General features: G+C 41.5%; 1 long non-coding RNA gene across 1 annotated transcript; it reads right to left on the reverse strand.

The window, feature by feature from the left end:
• Nucleotides 1-350: 350 nt before the first annotated feature.
• LOC308631800 lies at nt 351-12,317 on the reverse strand. The gene is made up of 3 exons (XR_014018343.1): nt 12,189-12,317; nt 6,986-7,036; nt 351-516 (listed from the first exon to the last, which is right to left on the reverse strand). It is a non-coding gene; the product is annotated as an uncharacterized lncRNA (long non-coding RNA).
• Nucleotides 12,318-14,056: the final 1,739 nt, after the last annotated feature.

The following is a 14,056-nucleotide window of genomic DNA, read 5'->3' on the forward strand; positions in this document are numbered from 1 at the left end:
TCGCTTTATTGAGCAGACCCATCTATCCAAATTATAAAGTATTAAGACCCTGATGTCTGGGATTAGGTGTGTCTTATTTTTTATACTCTCCCTTTTCAATGGCCACTTTTAGAAATGATTTTGCTCTACTATTAGTGGCTCTGAAGATGTCTACTGACAGTGCAGGTTGCAGCCATTCTCCAAACTTACCTGTCACGACTGTCTTCACATTAATTTGCATGTTGGAATCCTTAAGGCTGCACAGAAGAACCTGTCTGATGTTAACTCATCTGTTTTTCCCTCTACTCTCCCTGAACTCACCTTGGGGATGCAGAGGTGTTCCTAGGGAGGAGGGTAACACGTGGAGAGCCTCTTTAGAGTTTAAGGATGAAGAGTTCTGGCTCAGAGGGGCAGGCAAAGCAGGGGGCTGCCGGTGAGGTCAGGTCCAAGGAGAGGTCAGTTCTGCCTTGGCTTGCACTCCGGCTTCTCAGCTCCTTCTCGTGTGCCTCAGCTGCCAACTGTTCCAAGTATTTGTATCTGAAAGTTAAATTCCAAAGGGTTTCCGTAAAAAGAAAGAGGAGCCCGTGGCTGATGCTTGTTTATGGATGAAACACCTGCAGGGTGAGCTGGTTTCCTGGTGCACAGAGCACGGCGCAAAGCTGACTGGAGGGTCAGTCTGCCAGAAACACCCAGCGGAGCCAAGATGCTAATGATTAAAAACCCTGCATCATTCATAACCAAACAAATTGCGGGAAGTGGCCACATCGCAGAGTCCCAGATCCTGCATCACTGCAGCAGCATTCCGTTTTGCTCTTTTAGGAACCATTTGCACCAATAAGCAAAATAGCAATAACGACCATTTAGAAGCTTTAACAGTGACAGCTGAGGACCAAACCCCCTCAGAGCACGCAGCTGCGAAATAGGAGGACATGCCTGGACTCGGTGTGATGGAAAGAAACAATGGTCCCAAAATAACAAAAGGGTCTGCTTGGATGAAGTCCTCTCGGAATTTCTGAACCTGCTTCAACACTAACAGCAATGCAACTGGAATTTACTTTGTTCTTTCAGCATCAACCATGGAAACTTTTTTTTATATTCTAAAATATTTCTGAGTAGGACTCAGAGACATCCAATAGCTTGGACCTGACGTCACATATAGTTTATTCATCAAAGTCAGTTTAAAAGAACAAAGATACATCTGTTTTGCATTTCAGGCAGGCAAAACCCACTGTTTATTAAGACCAGCTACCAATCATATTCCTCATAGTGTGCTTTATAGATCAGACCAAAATAACTCTGAAATATGTGCCTCTTCCAGATGTCTGCTAATTTTACCCACCATTATTTGTGCAGAATTCAGCTGCAGCAGGTATCTGAGGATCTTACCGCTGAACTGTGAAATAGCTTACTTGGGACCCTCACTCCACACCCATCTGGATGCACTGCTTCAGCCCCTCCCAACCCACCAGGGACCCACCCAGGCATTGGACATGATGCTCCTAATTCACCAGGATGAGAAAGGCAAAGCACATATTTAGAATCTTTACAAAGGATGCATTTAGAAAGCAGGCACCTCTCCATCCCATCCTTGAGTGGGCGTGGCTCCCTGTCACCAGTACCCATTCTCCCTGCCAGCACAAAGGCAGACTGTCCTTCACCCATTCTTGCACGCCCTTCCCGCTCTGTGAAGCCTGCCTTGACCACCACAGCTGGAAGCGATCTTGGTCCTGCCTCTGAACTCATGTCGGATATGTAGCCCATTCAACTCGGATGGCATTTTACATTTATGGCCTGGCATAGTCATCTTTTCACATGTGTACGTCTGTTTTCAACAAGCAGCTAATATGATTTTTCAGAACAAGGAAGATTACCATCCTTTGTTCTCTCCCTCAGTGCCTTGCATTTGTCAGCTAATGGAGAGTAGGCAAAGTGCACAGGGAGAAACCTGCACAGCAGCCTCCACCTGCACAGGCCCACCTGCGGCCCAGGGTACCGAGGAGCAAAGGCGCACCATTTCATTTTCATGGGCAGTGAGCCTGCTTTCCTGGTGAGTCTGATAAAAGATGTGTGATGGGTTGTGCATACAAACATCTGAGACTTGGTGACAGAGCAGATGCCTCATAGGGGATGAAGCTGTACCCAGAAAGAATCACACTCTGGACTTCTTTGCCAAAAGCATCACCTCTTCAAAAGGTGTCATGGTTTAGATCTGGAATCTCCCCAAGTTCTTGTGTTCAGAAGTGAGACTTCTGGGAAGTGAGGGCTCTGACCTCAACAGTGGATGATGAAATGGACTACTAGGAGGTGAGACCTAGTTGGAGGAAGGAGGTTAGTGGGGTCGTGTCCTGGGTGGATTTATCTTCTCTCCAGCCCCTCCCATTCTTCCTGTTTCTCTGCTTCCTGGTTACTTGGGGATGAGCAGATTTCCTCCAACACACCCCTCCACCATGATGCTCTGCCTCACCTCAGGCCTAGAACAATGGAGCCAACCAATCATGAACTGAAACCTCTAAAATAATGAGCCAAAATTAAACCTTTCCTCTAAGTTGTTGACTAACACAAAAGGTAAAAGAGGTAACAAAGAACATGTTTCTGAACTCAGTTAAGATGAGCAAGGAAACCTCCATCCCCTGCCAGGCTGGGAAATAAAAGGATTTTCATGGCAGCATGTTGAGACCCCTGGAAGCTTTTCAGATAGTTTACTCAAGGCCATGAATGCTGTCAGGCCAGGAGGAGGGAGCCCAGGCATTCTCACACTGAGTCCATGTCTAGGACAGGAGAAAGGGGCAGGCAAGGAAGGAAGTACAAATAAGACTATCCACAGAGGTCTAGAAGGTCAGAATCCAAGAACAGGAAACCAGGAAGTGTGGTAATGAGGCCTTGCACAAAAAACTTCCAATCAGGATGATGACCTTTTCCGGGGTTCGTGTTAGCTGGTCCAGCCTTGGTCCTGGCTTTCCATATCCCTCCCTATCCTTCCCTGTGGGCAGCCATTCTGGCAGGCATGGGCTGGCAAACAAAGGGTTCACACTACATTCTGGGGGACTCTCATCCCAGCTGCTGATCCCAGAACCAGAATAGATAAAATACAAAGACTACTCCTATGCATCCCTCGGTCTCACGGATGCCATCCTGGGGAAGAGTCAATGGTTTAACCAGAATCATCCCAAGGAATGAGGATGTAGACAAAAATGGCTGGGGTGGGGTATGGTGTTTAATGGGTACAGAGTTTCCGTTTAAAAAGACAAGGGATATGGAGACTGGTAACCCAACAACGTGAATATACCTGATAGTACTAAACTCTTGAACTATACACTTAAAATGGTTAAAATGTCCAAGTGTGTCCTATGTGCTTCATCTGTTAAAAAAAAAAAAAATATATATATATATATGTATGTATATTTTAAATGGCAGGGGCAGAGTGTCAGGGAGGACAAGAGTGAGGGACAGGGTTACCTGTCTTCCAACTCTAAACGATCCTGTCAACATAACTCTCATGACCTGGCCCGACCCCCTGACCCCCAAAGGAGCCCTGCCAAAAGTGACTGACTCCGCCCATGGCCTAGCTCTGCTAAGATTGTATATAAAGCCCAGAACCTGGCGGCCAGCAGCCATTTTATCCCTGAAAACGAGCCACAGCAGGTGTTTGTCCGATTGACCCCGCTGCTGAATAAAGAGAAGCTTGCTGATCTGAGATCTGCTCCCTGACTCCATCATTTGTGCGCTCACAATAGCACTGAACTTTTCTGGAAGAGGAGCAGCAGTGTTTGTCGATAGCAATCAGGGGTGAGGGTGGTGGGCTGGTACTCATGGAAAGAGGCACAGTAGCCAGCAGTGAGAAGTTACAGCTGAGCGACCCTCCTGCCCACAGGTCCTCTGGAGCCCTGGAGAGAAAGTTGGACCCATATCATGGCCTTCCCTTAGATAGTGACTAAAAGCCCCAGCATTCAGGGGCCCAAACACACTTGATCTGGGGAGCCCATCAGCCCATGCAGTGGCTGTCATGTGTCTACTGCCTCATGAAGCAACAGCAATGAACAGAGCATGAGGGAACCTCCTGTGCAAAGCCGGAGGTGTGGCTTCCAGGCTACAGAGCATGGCCCCAGGCACAGACCTTCCACCTTTGCTGCCTTCATCTAAACATTCCCATTTCTCCTCATTGTGCCTCATCCTGTTTGCTCATTCATCTTTTCACTTATTGACTGGACATTGGCTGAGTCCCTTTCATGTGCTAAAAGCTCTAGTAACAGAATTAATAATAAACAAGAAAGGTAAATAAACTGCTGGAATAAACCCAGCATCCACCAGGGTCTGATGGCAGGGCTGGAGCTGTGGCTCAGGTTTTTTGCACAGGACTCTGTAGAAACCCAACCTGAGGTTAACCTAAATCTAGTCACCGACAATGTTTCCTGCTTCCTTCCTCCTGGAAACTCTCCCAAGCTTGGCTCCTCTAACTTCTATTCTCAGTCCTTTTAAGCAATGCTCGGAATCCTTTCTCACTGCTTCATTGTTGACTTTTGTGTATAAGTTCCAAACTCCCAAACCAGCCCCTAAATCTTGCCTGTGCTTGGTTTCTGAAAGCCATGCTCACCAGGTGGCATTTCCTCTTTGGATCCGGCTACCCAGCTCCCCCCTCAGACTAAAAAAAAACCTAGGCTGAACTGATGTACCAACTACCCCACCTCCACCCCAATATGTCCCCAGACTGGATCTCATTATACTCCACTCCACTCTCTGAAAAATTCATGCACTTCCCTTAAAATGGATCATATCATATAAAAACTTTTCTATTTTTAAAAAATTAGAAGCAGCAACTCCATAGAAACATTCCTGGTCTATCACTGTCAATAAAATTTGTCTGAAATCATGGAAAGATAAATTTTATTTTAACTGGATGGTCACTGGACCTCAACATAGCAAAACAATGATTATCTTCTTCAACTAACATGACACAAACCCCAAAACCATTGGTCATGACTCAGGCCATCATTCTCTGAGACTTTTCATTAAGAGTCGTTGAATCCTGGAAACGCCCCTCTTCAAGATAGAGTTAATAGGTGGAGTTCCTTTCTTATTTCTGAACCTCTTTCTACCTCTGATCTCCACTTAGTTGCTCCATTTATTTCCAAATTCCATTATATTTGGAGATCTTATTATTTCCTGGATTACCAGGAACACTCAAAACTTTCCAAATAGGGATTAGAGTATCTCTCCCTCACTCTTATTATCACCAGGTAATTCAAGAAACAAACTACCCAAAAAAGTGTTTGATCCAAACCAAAGGAAAATTATCGCCTGCTTTTTATCAAACTTCTGTGAAACCCCAATGTGGGCTGAGGGAAGGAGCCCTCATGGGGCCATGGGGAGTCTGCTCCTGCACCTGCTAAGGCAACCCAGGCAGATGGGCAGCTTGTGGTTGAGGAACAAAGGCAGAGAAAAATAGGGGAGGAGAGGATTGACAACTCCTCTACACAAGTCTGCCAGGCATAAGCCCTTATTGGAAAAAAGAGCAGCAAATAACCACCCCTGGCTTTTCAATGGTTCGGAAAAATTCTGAAGTCAGTCTGAACCACAAAGCACCTTGACATTTCCCCAGGAGCTGTCAAGCTTTGCCTATATAATCTGATGGTCAAGTTGTAGGAAGCTCAAAGTATAGACTCTGGAGGAAAAACTTTAAAAAAAATTCCTTAAGCCTGGGCAGAAAGTCAACAATATTTTCAGTAAGAGGGAGTATAATTTATACACCCCCACCCCATGTTATAAACAGACACTGGTTAGAGAAACAGAAGTTTCTTATTTCCTTACCAGCATCTTTCATTCTGAATTTACTAGCCACAACTGGTAGTTAGGATGACAATAATCTAATAGAATGTTGAAAATAAAGCATTGCTGTAGTTTTATTTATGAGGCTGACTTAAGCACCTAATTTTTTAATTGAGCACAGACAGTCTCCACTCTGCTCAGACTGTCTTGATCTATTTAGCTGATGGTGTCTAAAAAATTAGCATGATTCCACATCTTATTGGCACAGTCCAGAAATTATTAGGTTCCCAGCTGGCTCCAATACAAAAGGTGTAAAATGAGCCTTTCCGTCTCTCCATGCTGTAACACCATCTGGTGGCAGAGGTGACAACTGCAGTCTGTACAGTGTAGAGGGTAAAAACTTGTCTAAAACCAGTTTTTTTTTTGTTTACCTACATTTATCAAACACTGAGTATGCTAACTATTTTTATTGGGGTTCAAGCCCTGCTTCCACTGAAATTAATAAGCTAGCTTACAGCTTGAATATCTTAAAATACAGCTGCTGGTTCATTTGCTCATTTGTTTATTCTACATAACATTCCTAAGTGCCTACTACATGCCACGCACTGTGGTGGGCACTGGGGCAAGCAAGGTAAACCAGGCATAATTCCCGACACTCAGAAGCTGGGTGCAACTCAGGAGACGGGGGTATGATCAGGCACAACCAGCAAGAGTCTCGGGTGTGTCTATCACCCCTTACTATGTGTGTGCTCAAATATTTGTTGAAGGAATGGCAATGAAGTGATATGGAAGCACATGCTAAAGGTATCTAACCTGGGCTGAGCAGTGGTGGTCCATGCCATGTCAAACAGTCATACACTGCACAATGGTGTTTTGGTCATTGATGGATGATATATACAACAATGGTCCCATAGAAGTAATTTCAAGGACAGATCCCAGCAGTTAAGTGACAAGTGACAATACATGTACTATGTGTCAGTAAGGTAATAGTAATGTGCTCATTTGGAGAGGAGCACACATGCATTCCACCATAACACTAAATGATAAAACTTTACCTGGAAAAACTTACACAACTATGGCACCCTTTCCCGTCCCCGCCCCCCCCCCCATGCCAGTTACACAATGCTTTAGGTGCCTTAGAAGAAGTTAATATATTTTAATGAACACAGTCTCCTCTGCATGCTTGGGTAACAATGCAAAGTCACATACCATTTGGTTAGAATGGGAAAGAAGAGATACCAACCTTCCTTCTCTTGCTTGTCTTTGCTCTTCTCTTTTGTCTAAATACTCTCGGCTAATAGAAATATGCAGAACAAACGGGGAAGGAAAATAATAATAAAATTAGATGCTTATAAAATTACAAAGTTATTATTAACAGGATATCATGAAAGCCTGCTATTTAGAAGTGAAAAAAAACATGTTGTTCAATTTTTTAAAGTTTAAAGGCTGTACTTTAAAGTTCTAAACACAATGGATTTTCAATAAAATCACAAAGACATCAAAAAACAAAAATATAGGATTCACTCAGCAACACTATTACTCTGTGGGGAAAAAAGGTAAGTAGTGAGGGAGGAAGAGAAGTTTTAAAATATACATTTAAAAATGTGGTGACTATGAGTAAGCAGTAGTTATTGGAGGTAATTAATATTTGACTGAGCTCCAGTAGTTCCATCATATCCATCTCATGAAATAAACTTCTTCCAGGCATGGTGGTGCTCACATGTGATTACAACACCCTGGGAGACTGAAGCAGGAGGATCACCGAGTTCAAGGCCAGCCTCAGCAACCGAGACCCTCTCTCAAAAATATTAAAGGGATGGGGATGTAGCTCAGAGGTAAAGCACTCTTGGGTTCAATTCCCCCCACCCCATACACACAAAATCAATCAATGTGTGCCCAAAGGTTGTGGCCATTTGTGTTATACTCTGCAGTTTGGACACTCCTTCCACAGTCCAGGGTTCTTTCTCCCCATCATCACACTCTCAGTTTCTAGGTCGGGAATGTTAGGATCTCTGACTTCATGCATTCTTTGTAGCCATATGATGCCCATCTTTGTTCAACTTTTTGTTTTTCTCTTGATCACGTTCCAACTCGAATCTGATTTTAAGACTATTTGGTTAGTCACCTCTCAGTGGACTATTTTCCTGGAGAATCAAGACATGGCTTTCTACAGTGACCCTCATGATGGAGCTTAGTATTCTATTCCTAACTGAATAGAGTCCCTAACTGGGTTAAAAGGGACAGTACTTCATGAAGACTGAAGTAGGTTGGGGGTGGGCTGCAACTAGGACTCAGATTGGTCATCACTTATAAACATTATCCTTTTCCACACAAGAAATAAAATTTCTCATAACCTTGAAAACTTAAAACCACATTCAACAAAAACAACTGATAAGGAACAACAATAACAAAAAAAAAAAAAAACACACAGAAAGGTTAACAATTTAAGTTAATGAAACCAGTGAGAGGTGGCCTTTCTGATAACACTAGAGACCGCCATGTAAAGCTCTTCCTATATCCTTTTTCAGGTCTCATTTCATTCATTCTCAGAATATGGAATTGCAGCTACTATAATTGAGTTGCCTATGCTCTGCCCTGATGTTAGCTTCCTTTCCGGAAAAAAAAGTCATTCTGCTGGGTATGTCTGCTCTCTTAAATGAGAAGTGAAAATCATTTGGAACCAAGAGCAAATGGCAGACAGCTATGAACAATCTCCTATGGCAGGGTATCCAAGTCTAATCCTCAACTCTGTGTGCATGTGTCACATATAAGGGGCTCAATATATATTACAATACATTCTTTTCCTATTCTCTTATACCCCGGGGGATCTACACATGAATTCTAGACATTTTGGTGTTTTCCATGGGTCTCAAAAACTGTTCATACTTTAAAAAAATTTTTTTGTAGTTACAGATGGACAGAACGCCTTTATTTCACTTATTTGTATGTGGTGCTGAGGATTGAACCCAGTGTCTCACGCATGCTAGGCAAGCCACTGTACCACTGAGCCACAACTTCGGCCCTTATTCATATTTTTCAATTTCTGTTTCGTTTTCAGATTAGATAATTCCTACTGTACCACCTTGAGGTTCACCGACTCCTTTCTTTTCTGTTGCTCAGCTAATGTAATTTTTTCATTTTGATTTAAAACATTTTTAAGTTCTATATGTATGTATACAGCTTTTTTTGTTTTTTGTTTTTTTTTTTTCTTCGCAGAGATATCTATTTGTTTCAAGTACATTTGTCTCCTACTGTTTTTTGTTGTTGTTTGGGGAGGGTACTGTGGATTAAGCACAGGGGTGCTTTACCATAGAGCCACATCCCCTGCCCATTTTATTTTTTGGGACAGGGTCTCACCAAGTTACTTAAAGCCTTAAAGCTGAAGTTGGTCTTGAACTTTCAATCCTCCTGCCTCAGCTTCTCAAGTTGCTGAGATTACAGGCATTGCCACCATGCCCAACTGTCCTTACTTCTTGAAGCACATTCACAGTAGCTACTTTAAAGTCTTTTGTAATAATTATGACATCTTCTTCATTTTGTGGTTATCTTTTGATTATCTTTTCTCTTCGAGTTAAAATTTTCCTTGGGTTGTGGCTCAGTGGTAGAGAGTTGCCTAGCACAAGTGAGGCACTGGGTTTGATCTTCAGCATCACATAAAAATAAATAAGGTATTATTGACCATCTAGAATAAAAATATTGTTTAAAAATGCTTTTTTCCTGTTCTTTGCAGGACAAGTTATTTTGAATTGTATTCTATAAATTTTAAATATCCTATAGTGAGTTTCTGGGCATTTCTACCAAAAACAATCTTGATTTTTGTTTTAGCAGACAATCAGGATAGGTTCAGCCTGTGAGTTCTGGCCTGCCTTCTGATGTTGTTTCCAATATTAGCTCAGTTTGCATCTACTTTTAGTGTTACTAAGATCAGGTCCTGTGTGCACCACCCATTGGCTAGTCAGGGACCTGGGTGATGGTCCTCTATTTAGTTTTTAAAAGCTGTGGTATGTGGTTCACGTTCAGAGCCTTCACTTGCACACATCAGAGATGGGCTCAGGAGTGCTCACTCGATCTCCCTGCTCTTTGCGACTAACACTTTCAGGCTTCCTTGGTTTCCTTGCTGGTCCTTCAGTCAAAGCTTGTGGCTTTAGTTGCCCTGCTCTGTTGCATACTTTGCTGACTGCACTTTTATCCAGCCAAACAGCAGCAGAAGGCTAGACAGGAAAATGATTTGCCTAGTGTCACCAGGCCACTGCTCTGCTGGACAGGGGATGGGCTCTCCTCTCAGAGTGTAGGCTCCGGCCTGGGTGTTACTGCTATCCTGTGCCTTTGAAACAATACTGCTTGGAAGCTGGGCCAGGAGAAATAGAAAAAAGTAAAAACGGAGAATTTCTCTACTCTGACCCTTAGGAACTACTTTGTCTGTGCCTCAGTCCAGGAAAAGAGGGCTTCTTTTGGAGTTCTTTTGGTCCACATTGATTTGCAATTCTAAGTTTTGGGTTGCTACTGAGGTCATGTCATGTGATACTGGAGAAAAATAATGAACTCTCCCTGGTGGAATTTTAAATGCTCGTCTCCTTCCTCGATTCACCTGCTCTTTCAGAGCTTTCAGCTCTGGATTCTGTCCATGATTTATGAGTGCACTCAGTGATTCAATAGGAGTGACAGGAAACAATGTGCCAATTTCATTTGTCTCAACATTGATGGCATTTTAAGATAGGGTACCAATAAAAAATTTGGGGTATGTAGGCTAATCTCTGAATTTTCCACATCTTTCAGTCAAATTCCCTGTTGCTATTTGGTGGCAAAGTATGCAGATTTTTCAGAAAGCCATAAATCAGGAAACATTTAACTAGTTCCAGGAGTTTTAAAGATAAGTTGTTACAGAAAAGACCAGTTTTTCAAACTACTTCATGAGAAATGTGAATACATGGATGACGTTTCCAATATCTTTCAGTAGAAGTATGACAGCTCAGGGTGTGCCACTTAAGTATGGTAAAGCAGCAATGCTTTACTTCACGTGATTCATACACCCACTCTTATAAAAGCCAGGATTAGCATTTCGCCCATGAACTTGGGGTATCTGTTTCCAAGAAATAGTGAGTTATAGCTTAACAACTTCACAATCATTTTTTCTTCTTGGTACCGGGGATTGAACCCAGAAGTGCCTAAACACTGAGCCACATTACATTTCCAGCCCTTTTTATATATTATTTTGAGACAGGGTCTTGCTAAGTTGCTTAGGGCCTCCTTAAATTGTTGAGACTGGCTTTGAACTTGTGATCCTCTTGCCTCAGTCTCCAGAGCTGCTGGGATTATAGGTATGAACCACCACACCCAGCAATTTTTATCATTTCTACAATTACACATACTCTTGCTGGCTTCTGGAGAAAAACTAAGTTGTTCAATTTGTTAAGTCCTCATTGCTTATATCACTTATTGATCCAACTGAGAATGATCAATGGAAATAATTACCAGAGGAACTGAAGGAAGGAAACAGGATGCAGAGATAGTGAGAGGTTGCAACGAAGAGATCATGTAGATGTTCTAGGAGAGACGTCTAGGAAGATGAAGGGGAGAGAGTACAGAAGTAGGAGAAATGGGGAAAAGTAGAAATGGAAAGCAGGTAAGCTGATAGGGAAAGGAAGAAAATGTGTTTAAGGAAAGATTCAGCAAGTGGATTGCATTCCATGAAGACCAGGGAAGGGGGTGGAAGGAGGTGGTCCTAGAGAAGAGGGAACAGGTGAACTAGCAGAGGAAGAAGTGGAGGGACACTGGACTTGGTGGGGGAAGACAACCCAAGACATGAAATCTATAACAGGCCACCATCCAGGGAAATATGCTTGAAGCTGGACAGAGACCAGGAAATCAAGGGGCAATGGGTTGGGGGTAATCAACAGAATGAATTTTCCTCCATCATGAAGTGGGATTATTGTTGCTATATACGTATATACACACATAAATAATATATATTATATATAGTATATATATATATATATATATATATATATATATAAAATACATATGTAACAATAATATATATAAAATAATATTAAAGATTGCTACAGTAAGAAAAACATTTTCTTCCAGGCATCCAATAGAATATGAATAAAACATGAGGACCTTTAGAGAGAAACAGCAAATCAGATTAAGGCAATTAGCCTCTGTGTCCTCAGGAAGGCCTGGATAGAACCATTTTGGATAATGGATAACCCAGTAACACACAAATCCCTAATTGTATTTGGATCTTCCTGCCCTATGGTTAGAGAAAGGTCAGAACAAATCAGTTCCAGCCTACTGTAGGTAAGTCTTGTTTCCTTAAAGATATACACAGAATTAAAAACAAATAGATTATTTTGTACATTTTGGCACTGTATTGATACACAGCTATCAAGTCAGATGGTTTGAGCTGCAATCCATTATTAAAAGAATCTTAAAATCCTTCTTACTTGAATTTGTTTCTCTCTTCCCGTTCTATTCTCTGCAACCTTTCTTCTCTCTCCTGTCGCCGCCTCTCTCTCTCTGCTGCCAGTGACTCTTGGTGCTGCCTAAAGGATGATGTGAGAAGACCACTCAGTGATGACCTGAAGGTACAATGAGTTCATGTTTTAGTTGCTTGGACTGTTAAAAGTACTGAAGCAGGAATCAGTCGCAGCTTGGTTAGAACTGAGGGGCTGCTAGTATCTAGGCACTGCTTGGGGAAAATTATTGAGCGTCTCAGGTTGATTTCAGGAATTTTGTCCGTCAATGGTGATATGCAATCTGCTTCAAGCACTGCTAGGATAAAAAGGTGGTTACATAAAATACCAAGCAACATGGTATATGCTTGGCATATAGTAGTCAATCAATCACAAGGTATTGTTATAAATAGAAAGTATTTCAGTAAAATGCATAAAATAAAAAAATATATATCTTTAAAATCTATGTTAAGACATTGATAACCTGGAATCACCTTTCCAACTAAAAATGTTTTCTATTATGTACTAAAGATATTTTACCATATACCAGTTTTTTTAATATGGAACCTCAAAACAATGGTGTCATCTTAAAACAAGATGTTGAGAAGACAGATGAGGAGAACAGCAATGGTCTAAAAGGAAAATAAAGTAAATTTCCCCTGCATCAAGAATTTCCCATGATTTCCCATGTTCAAAGAATGATCCCTGGCTCTTGGTAACACCACACACTCTGGTCTATTCACTAAGGATGACATTGTGGGTATGTCAGCTATGTAGGTGCTTTGGTGGGGAATCACAGGGGTAAAGATCGTAAGAAATGTCAGCAGAGAATGGGTGGGAAAGGGAAAAATCAGGTAACTCCATGGACAAATAAAGGGGTTATCTGGGGAATCTGTTGTGCCTCTGAAGGTTGTTGCTTTCATTTATGAAACAACAAAACTTCCAAAGCCAAGATATAAACATTTATGAAATGTATTTTTTTTCAATTTATTTATTGAAGGATATAGCTGGGATAAAATAATACTTGAATTCAAATATGCCTGCAGAGTGGGGAACACAAGGCCTCTAGTGCAGGAGAAAAGGTGAGTCACCTGTGGCTGTCGACTGGGGTGGAGAAGGAAGTGGAGGGGAAAAAAAAAAAAAAAACACTGGCCCTGTAACCAAGTCCTATATTCCAGGCTCACAATGGAGCTTCTACATCAACCCTGGACACTTGGGCATAGACAGATTTATCTTTCATGTAAAATAAGTTCAGACCTTGCCCTATCTGACCTCTGTCTTCTGTGAATTACTGTTATAGTTTTTAAATGCTATATGAAACCAATGTAATCCACAGTTAAAGTGAAGGGGTTTATTATCTCTTGCACACTGATATAAATTGTTAAAGACATAACAGGGTTAATAAGTTTTATCTGATAGATGCACCCAGCACCCCAAATTTGAGAAAATACATTAGATCCACAGACTTTTTAGAAACTGACCATCTTGAATGAATGCCAAGAATTGGTTCCCTCATGACCATAACACAATCAAGTTGAAAAAAAGCTAAATTTGAAAAGAAATTTACATAGTTGGAAAATTTAGTTTACTTCTAAATAACTCAGGTCAAAAAAGAAAAATACAGAAAGCTAAAAAATACAAAGGGTACCATAATGAAAAAGCTGTACGTCAGGGTTTGTAGGATGCTTGTAACATATTTAGAAATAAATCTATTGCCTAAGTATTTATATTAAAAAAGAGCAAAAGTTAATGAGTAGTCAACCCAACAATTATAAAACTGAATAAATTCAAAGATAAAGGGAAAGAAAGAACAAAAACTTTAAATTGTACACCTATTTATAAGAACTTTTATCAAACTT

The sequence above is a fragment of the Spermophilus citellus genome (genome assembly GCF_964194105.1).
Source record: "Spermophilus citellus genome assembly, chromosome: 12".
NCBI lineage: Eukaryota > Metazoa > Chordata > Mammalia > Rodentia > Sciuridae > Spermophilus > Spermophilus citellus.